Below are 9443 nucleotides of genomic sequence, written 5' to 3'. Positions count from 1 at the left end.
GGTTTTTCTGTAGAAAGACGTCATGTTTTCAACCCCATTTGGCCCCATTGGTGAAGATGAATATTCTGAAGCCTTATTGTACATCTACAGGACAGCCCCCCCCCCCATCACCTTCCAAAAGATAATTTGGCTACTGTGTAAAATGTAAAAAAAAAAATAAAAAAAAATCCCCCAATGGATCCTATGACCAAAGGTATTGTCCACAGACTGGATGTCTTCCAGACCAAATGCCTACGACGGATTCTGAAGGTCTTCTGGCCCAACACCATCAGCAACAAAGATCTATATCAGAGAACGTCAACATCACCAATATCTGAGGTGATCAAGATGAGACGATTGAAATGGATCGGACATGTCCACAGGATGGGAGCAACATCAATCCCAAAGATCGTCATGAGATGGACACCAGCAGGAAAGAGAAATAGAGGGAGACCAAAGGAAACATGGCGGCGATCAGTAGAGAAAGAGATGAAGGAGTGTGGATGGACTTGGGGCCGGATTCAGAACATGGCAGCAGACAGACAGAGATGGCGATCCTCAGTGAAGGCCTTATGTGCTTTCTAGCACGAAGAGGATTAAGTAAGTAAGTAATGGATCCTAGGATGAAAATGAAAATTCCGAAAACTTATTGCAAATCTACAGGACACCACTAATCACCTTACAAAAGATGATTTGGTGCTATTGTATAAAATGTAAAAGGAGTTCTAAGAACCAGGGTTTTTTTTCTGTCTGTGTGTGGGTTTTTTCTTTCTTTTTAGACGTCGTTTTTCGATCCCAGGGTGAAAATGAAAATTTTGAAACCTTATTGCACATCTACAGGAAACCACCAATCATCTTACAAAACATGATTTGGCTACTTTGTAAAATGTAAAAGCAGTTTTGAGAACCAGGTTTTTGTAGGAAAACGTCGTTTTCGACCTCCATGTCGCCCTTAGGGTGAAATGAAAATTCCGAAACCTTATTGCATATCAAGAGGACAACACTAATCGTTTTCCAAAACGATGGTTTGACAATTGCATAAAATGTATGAGGAGTTCTTGGAACCAGGTTTTTAAGAGAGAAAAACATCGTTTTCCCCCAGGATAAATTTGAAATTGCACATCTATAGGACACCATTTATCATATTCCAAAAGATTAATTGTTTACTGCTTAAGATAAAAGAGGAGTTTGAGGAAGAGGAAAGTGTTCGTGGCGGACCGATGGACCAAATTAATGACAAGATATCCAAACTTTCTTTAGAAAGTACGGGTATAATTGTCTAAATACTCTCTACCAATGTAAAGGGATAGTTCCTTTATCCCCATAGCTCGCAGACTGTTGCTAGAAATTCAGTATTTATTGCAGAAAATAATTTAAATCGTTGGAGCAGAAACAGCCATTGCATAGCACTAAATAGCTCACATTGTAGTATTTAAAATGGACACCAGGTGGCTTTAGATGATATCACGATATGCTCTATTACCTTGCAACATAAAGGCGTCAGTGACACATATCTGTAATTTGATTACTCTAATCTTTTTTCTTGAGCATTGGGGATACATTAACTGATTTTCAGTCACATGGGGTATAAATGCTTGGAGGATCCTAGTGAGAGCTGGTGTTACAGTCCTAACCATCTCGAGAAATTTTGTATCATCTGGACCATAACCTGGTGTGAATAAAATAAAAACTTCAACACTTCCTTTTCACTGACTGCAATATCCGGTGCAGCACACGACTAATTCCCAGGTCTGGAATGTTGGATGTACCCCCTGTGGAGAATGCTGCTGGTTAAGGAGGGAAAGATTAGTCTGAAAGGTGGAATTCCAGTGTTGTCACACACTTGACGCCTAATGATAAGAGAAAATAGGCTTTCTGTTTCAATCCTCTTGGACCATTTTATATTTAGAATTACTAATAATAGCACGTAAGACTAAGATAATCCTCATTTCTGTTGAAAGCGAAAATGAATCGAATGAAAGGTGAAGATAACGAACAGTGATCAATCTCATAACTCCTATAAGCAATACAAAATAGATAGTTGGGCAAACACGGACCCCTGGACACACCAGAGGTGGGATCAGATGCCTAGGAGGAGTAAGCATCCCCTGAATTTTAAATTTTATCTCAGCAATTAAATATACATCCTTCTTTTCTTTTTGCCTAATGCGTAATGTGGCTCCATTGGGCCTTTCTGGAATTTGACACGTAGAAATAGACAGAAATGATCCAGAGTCACAATTGCATAATTTATTTCATAACATTAAATGTACAAATACGATGAACATTGGCGCAGGAACAGCACAAACCACGGAATCTCGGTTGACGACAGTAATTTTTGTCTGCATACCGAGTATCAAGTAATATATGTTCACCTACAAATACAGAAGTGTGAAATTAAACTGATTAGTCAATATTCTACCAGACTTAACACACATTAAATTGAAAAGCTTTATGATTATCTACAGCGTATTACTTTTCTTTCTTGTCGATCTAATGACATATGCCACAAGATTTTCTGCATTTTAGGGACATGAACTTTGGGTTCTTCTTGCATTCTCCGTCAGTTGCCCAATAGTTGCAATTTTCGTAATAATCTTCACATGCTTGCTTGCATGCTTCAACACCTTTATCCAAAAAAGACAAAAACAAAAAATTAGCTTAGATTCTAGACTCTCTCATGTCTCCCGACTTCAAAGGCATGATACTGCATGCTGGGATAATTTTGTCCTCGTTTTATTTTCACACCCGTTTTCTTTAATATCAATCGGCAGTACAACTCCACTGAGGCAAAATGGTAAATTCAAAGCGGACAAAGTTAAGTAGCTTTCTATCTAATTAAAATTACTAGTAAGTCATGTTGAGTATCAAAGTATATGTATAGAACAGTGATTAAAAATGTTACCTGTGCAAAGTCCCTTCTCACAGCTTTGCTTCTTGCAACATTTAGTACAAGCTTCGCCTTTTTGGTAAGGATACTCAAACACATTGTTTCCCCTAAGTAAAAATTGTATATCATATCAAACGATTGACACATAATGGAACATTTATTGTAGTGATCCCCAATAAGTAAACAACTATGTACCGGTAAGCCAAATAAATATTTTTAAGGAAAAGTTATATTGAAGACAAGTGTTTGAGTGCAATACATTACCGCGATGCTTTCAAAATGTTCATTACTGTGACCGCATGTTTCGTTATATCATACGTTACCGCGATTCCGTCACTAAGCAGAATTTAAGACCATTTTCATGATAATTATATTTCGACTTATCAAATATATCAGTACTACTGTGTGGGAGTCAAACAGCACTAAAACAACTCAAAAACTACTTTGAACTTCAAGTGTTCAGTCTAAAATGACAAAATCGACAGTACTTTAAAGACCACCCCAGGGATAAAGTCCAACCTTCATATGTCCAAAATTTTGTCAGTATGATACACTGTTTAGAATTTTAATTTTTGACAAATTCCACAAATTATTTGTTGGTTTGCTACAAATAGTGCATGTAACTGAAGGTAACATTAAAAATTTTACCCCGAGAAAATCATTGTCAACCGAGGCGCAACTTTTCAATGTAACCCTCAACTACAAGCAGAATTTTCAATGTTACCCTCCACTACAAGCAGAATTTTCAATGTTACCCTCCACTACAAGCAGAATTTTACTGAATGTCATCTATTTCTTAGATTTTCTTTCTTGACTTTCTTTGTGGCTAGATCTTGTCGTAATCAAGTATATGTAAGAAGACAAAATTAATTCAAAATAATAAGTTTAAAACATTATTTTTCTGAGAGAGTTACACGCTACATATAGGTACCAATATACCTGTCAAGCTGTCGACTATCATTTGTTTCTTTTATCAATCTATTTTATTCATAGTGTCGGTCTAACACACTCGCAGATCGCATCTATTTCAAACCCTCAAATGGCATTTTTCAAAAATCTACGGTGAACCGCATGCACATAAATTTGATGCATATGATAATTTATTTCATCTTTGAATTCTTTGCAATTTACTTCTGCTGGTCTTTGGGTTTATTCTGACTCATAACACTCGTTGTCAAATAATGTCTTCTGTCGCTCTTGCTGTTGAATAGGATTCGCCCAGCGGTGGTACATGCCCTTTCGTTGGGCGAATCCTGAGATATGAGCTCTGTACTTTTTCTGAAGGAGCAGACAAACTCAACTCACTGACGCTTACCTGTATTGGTATTCACGAGTCATTGTTTACTGTGTATATAGAGTAGCGCTAGTGAGATATTAAGATTTTGGACACGTCAAGACTAAGCGCTCGGTACTAGTGTTACTTTACGTTACGCTTATGACGTCATTTTGGTAAAAGAATAAAAAAAGTAACGTCACATTTTAAACAAATTCTAAAGTAGAATTTTGCGGTGTTTACATGAGATTTTCTATCATTTCATCAAAGTTAATCAGCCATTAATACATGAAATGCATCAATAAAAAGACATTTCTTAAGATTTTCAATTTTCGGGTAATGTTTTACCATTATTTTAAGTAGAGATTTGTAAATAATACAAAAATAAATGTGGTTTCATAGGAAACATTTGTGGTAGATATAAGTTTAGCACTATTAAAACATTTACAAATAGTTTTACAAAATTCTCTCAGGTTTTCGGGGGTAACCTATGTCCTCAATGAGTCGTGATAATGTGCTGCTTATTGCAGCACTTTTTCAACCGGAACACAGAAGACCTGAAACACGTGATGTATCGGACTTACATAGGATCGTAGAAGCAGGCTAGATACCACGCATTTTCGCCACCTCACCGAATGGACTCAGGGTATCACAGCTCTCAATAGCGCATCCAACCTTCCTCGTTTTAGCCCAGACTATCTGCAATATGAAGAAAATCATCACTTTATTCGAATTTTTATCGAATATTTATTTTAAAAGGAAAACTAGACGTCGTCTTTATGTAGGAGAAAAAATCCTGTAGAAAGTTGCAATCTTGGTAGATCTAATGGGTGCAAGATGGATGCTAATCGCTGACCTGCAATGAAAGGTGAAGATAAAGAACAGTGATCAATCTCACAACTCCTACAAGCAATACAAAATAGATAGTTGGGCAAATACGGACCCCTGGACACACAAGAGGTGGGATCAGGTGCCTAGGAGGAGTAATCATCCCCTGTCGACCGGTGCATATGCATAACACCATCTCGTGTATTGCCGCAAATAACTGTAATTGCACACTCCTATAGGAAACAACTTTCCATCAATCTATTTACAGTTTATAAAAACCTTCTGGCACTATTCAAAAATTAAAATTGACGGACTTGGGTCATTGTCAATTACTAGAAACTTATTAGACTTATCGATGGAGGTCAAAATCTTGTGGGCTTTCCGAAGCTTTTGATAGAGTATGACATTTTGGTATCATTCTTTTTTTTTTTTTTTTTTTTTACAAACACGAGGAAGATCCGGTGATAGATTACAATGGTAGATGAAAAAATAGATCTAAAAAAGTGATATATATATATATAAAGATTTTGTTCTCATCTAACTTCAATACATATCCAGGTGAGCCTCAAGGCTCTGATCTAGGTCTCTATAAGTTCTTTTTTATATATATTAATGAAGTTCCTGAAAATATGTTATCCATGTGTTGATTGTACGCTGATGACAATCCGCGCCAGCATGCCTCGAAAGACTATTGGAAATTGAACACACAATGTAGGTTAAATCACGACTTAAACGCTTTCGAAAAATGGTTGAACAAATGACTACTGAAATTCAATCCATCCAAAACATATGTAGTATTTTTATAACTAAGAGAAGGGTCTTACCTGTGTGTAATGACAGCTTCTGTGACACTGCTTCCCGTAATAGTTGTAGTCCTTTATTTCGTCGTACCAGGCCTTCATAGAACTATTTATCAACTCTTCATTTGTCTTACTGAGAGTGTGAAAAGCCAGATTTTCCCCTCGTCCCTTCTTCTGGTGTTCGAAGACGCACCTTTCTGTCCAGGCTTGTGCCTCTTTACTGAGCTGGTCATCCCACACCTAACAAAATGTGAATACACTCAAGTTCTTTATTACTTTAAGCTTTACATCTTATCAGTACAATATTGTAAACAATATAAACATTTATACGAACGTAATTACAAACATCGACTTTACCTTAGTATCAAGTTATTGGATATACATGTATATGTTACATTTGAAATTTCCCGTATCAAAAAATTGTACTACTTTAAACATTGAATGTTCCTTAATATTTTTTCCGCAATTCTGTATATTCAGGGCAAATTAATATAAAAAGGTATTTATCTTCAACAATATTCACACAAAAAGTCCAACATCTATTTGCTCTGATTGGATTAGAATATTTACCTGTTTCTATGGCTAAATGGAGCGAGGATAGTCGCATTTAAGATAGATATGTACACTATAACATTGAAGATATAATCTATCAATTAAATATTTGTAAAATGAAAATTTTCTTGAATTTGAGAAAGACAATATTTCTGGGATTTCTAATCGTATTATTTCTTTCAAACGTATCTATGGATATGTTTTTTCTCTAGAATTCATTAGGAAACCATATAGAGATTTTTAAATGACCCCACCCATACAGAGACAGATGATATCCCTACACGTACAGTATATGTGTACATTTACTTACTAGAGCTTGCATGTCAGCTGCGCCTTGCATTAGACGGTAAGCATTGTGTAGGTTCAAAAGTTGGTCTTTATACGGACCAACAGGAATGGTTTCGGAATTTCCTCTTACAAACATCAGACAAACAGCAATTAGCAAATTAGACATCCTCATCCTCACCATTCTTAGAGTGTTCCAACTGAATAGCAATAACAGCCAGATTATACATCAATCGCAATGATAACAGTACATAGGGACTATACATTCTTTAAATTCGGGAATTGTGTTACTAATGCATTATACAGTACAAGAATAATAATATGCATTCATTCCCATATTAGTACAATATACAGTCAAAACTTCCATAGCGACCCACTGTATTAAGCAACTCGCTGTCGTATGTGACCGAAAAAGTTCCCCCGAGACTTTACCCTATATATTGTACCAGTATTAAACGACCACCTGTCTGACGCAATCAACGACCATGATTTTTACAACCTTTTCATGTAATTTCACGAAATTTTACCTTTATTTAACGACTGTAGATTTTTCAATTACAACTGCAACGCGATTCCTACTTTCGATTTAGGTTGAGCATGACTATTCTGGGAATTATCGCACGAGTAATAGTTCGGCGGTGATATTCTTTTACCCAAGCTGTCAACATGAAGGACGTGTGTGGTTAATTAATAAAACCCGAGTTGTTGTTTATTCAACAAAATTAAAGATAAGGGAATCAAGACCGGTGTGTTTGAAAGTGTGAATTTTGACAAACGTTAGGAAGTGCGTCGTGGATCGGAAATGAAAATCTACCACTTGTTATGCCATTATGTTTAACAGGGTGAAAAATTAGCCCGAATGCGATATAAATCAGGTAAATATTGTGTTTAGGACTGAAATTTTAAATGGAGTATTGGCGATTTTCCTGCATGAGATACCCGAGGTTTCCAGAATCTGTGATCGCTGTTGCTGGTGATCAGGGTAGTCTAGGTCACCTACACGTTTGTCAATGCAGTGTTCTACGAGACAAACGTGTTTGAGTGGGAAGTCTTGCGTGACCAGGGTCGCTTTAAATATAGCGGTAGCCCTGCTGTTCGACGCTCGCATAATTCGACCCATAGGTAATTGTAAACATTTTATATGGTTGTAATCAGCAATTCTTTTGAAGTATTGTGATGAAAAAGAACCAAAAGACAATAAAACAATTTGTATTATTGAATTATTTTGTTTTAAACAAAAAACAGAAAATGCTTTGGTTTTTTATTCTACATCTGAAATTGTGATCCTTCCCTGGGTGACCCAAATGTTAAATCTATCGGTAATCTAGGTTTTCTGCCAAACATTAGTTCAAACGGAGAATAACCAGTACTTTCATGTTTTGCACAATTGTAAGCATGAACCAATGAAGAGATATATTTTTTCCAGTCTTGCTTTTCCTTATTTTCCAACGTTCCTAACATATTAATGAGGGTCCTATTAAATCTTTCTGTCATACCATTACACATCGGATGGTATGGCGTTGTTCTTGATTTTTCCATTTTTGTTATCTGGCATAATTCTTTAATTAAATTGCTCTCAAACTGTGCACCTTGGTCACTGTGTAATCTAGCTGGAATGCCATAATGTACAATGAAATTATTGTAAAGTTCTTCTGCTGTTGTTTTCGCAGTCTGATTCTTTGTCGGAATTGCCTGAGCATATCTTGTGTAATGGTCTGTAAGAACTAAAATGTTGGCGATTCCTCCTTTGCAAGGCTCTAATGTTAGATAGTCTAAACAAACTAATTCTAATGGATAAGGCGATGTGATATTCACCATTGGTGCCTTCTGACATGAGGATTTTCTTATCAAACATCTTTCGCAGTTCTTAATCCAATTTTCTACATCCGAGTTCATGCCTGTCCAAAAAAATCTGTCCCTTAATAAAGAAAATGTCCTATCCTTGTAAACCAGGGGTCGTGAGTTTGATCCTCACTGGGGGCTCCAAATGTAACTCACGATGCGTTGATAGAAATACAACAACAGCGTAAATCCTTGTTAAAAGTTCGTGTTTATATTTCATCCATGTAAATCCATTATCTTGCACAGTTAATTGCACTATAAATAGTATAAATTGAAATGCCCTGTAACAAACAGAAAGCCGCATATCAAAATGACATGAAAATTTACATCACGTCAAATACATCTATACATTTTATACATGTTATATATACATATATTGTATCATTTGAAACTTAGCATACAGTTATATCAAATGATATTCAAGCACTTTAATCACAATTTTATGAAAGTGATCCACCGAACTTATTTATATTTAATAAGTGAGAAAAAATAAGATTAAAAACAAATTATTTATATTATTGCTTTAGTTGACTTTTATATTGCTTAAACAGTCTAAATAGTATAACTTACCAAAGTTATGGACTTTAGGCTTGATATTTATCAAATGTAAAGCTGTAATCTATAAATCAAAGCTTCTTTGGTGCAACTGCAATAAAAGTTAAACATGCACTTTGTTAGATATTAGCAATATAATTTAGAGCGCCAACTGTGATGCTATTGCTTCCATAAAAACAAAGAAAAACCCAACATACCATAATGGCGAGATAGCCATAACTAAAACTCAAACGTCTGAACACTTCAAACCCACTGGACAATATGAAAAAAATCCAACCCTGGTCTAAAGTCACATGACTATAACAGGCGCCAAACGCTCATCAAACTTTTGGCGGGGAAATACTAATTACATCAAATTGGAAATTAAATAAAATCAAAGCTGGTTGCCATTGTTTTGGCATAAGTTTCTAGTAGAACTTTATTATACAATCTTATCAAT

The 9443-nt window shown here is 35.8% G+C and overlaps 1 pseudogene; it reads right to left on the bottom strand.

Annotated features, from left to right (window-relative positions):
• Positions 1–2214: 2214 nt before the first annotated feature.
• LOC125669968 (cysteine-rich secretory protein LCCL domain-containing 2-like) lies at positions 2215–9155 on the bottom strand (annotated as a pseudogene).
• Between the last annotated feature and the right edge of the window lie 288 nt (positions 9156–9443).

This window comes from Ostrea edulis, chromosome 4, assembly GCF_947568905.1.
Source record: "Ostrea edulis chromosome 4, xbOstEdul1.1, whole genome shotgun sequence".
Lineage (NCBI taxonomy): Eukaryota > Metazoa > Mollusca > Bivalvia > Ostreida > Ostreidae > Ostrea > Ostrea edulis.
This window is presented reverse-complemented; position numbering and strand designations above follow the sequence as displayed.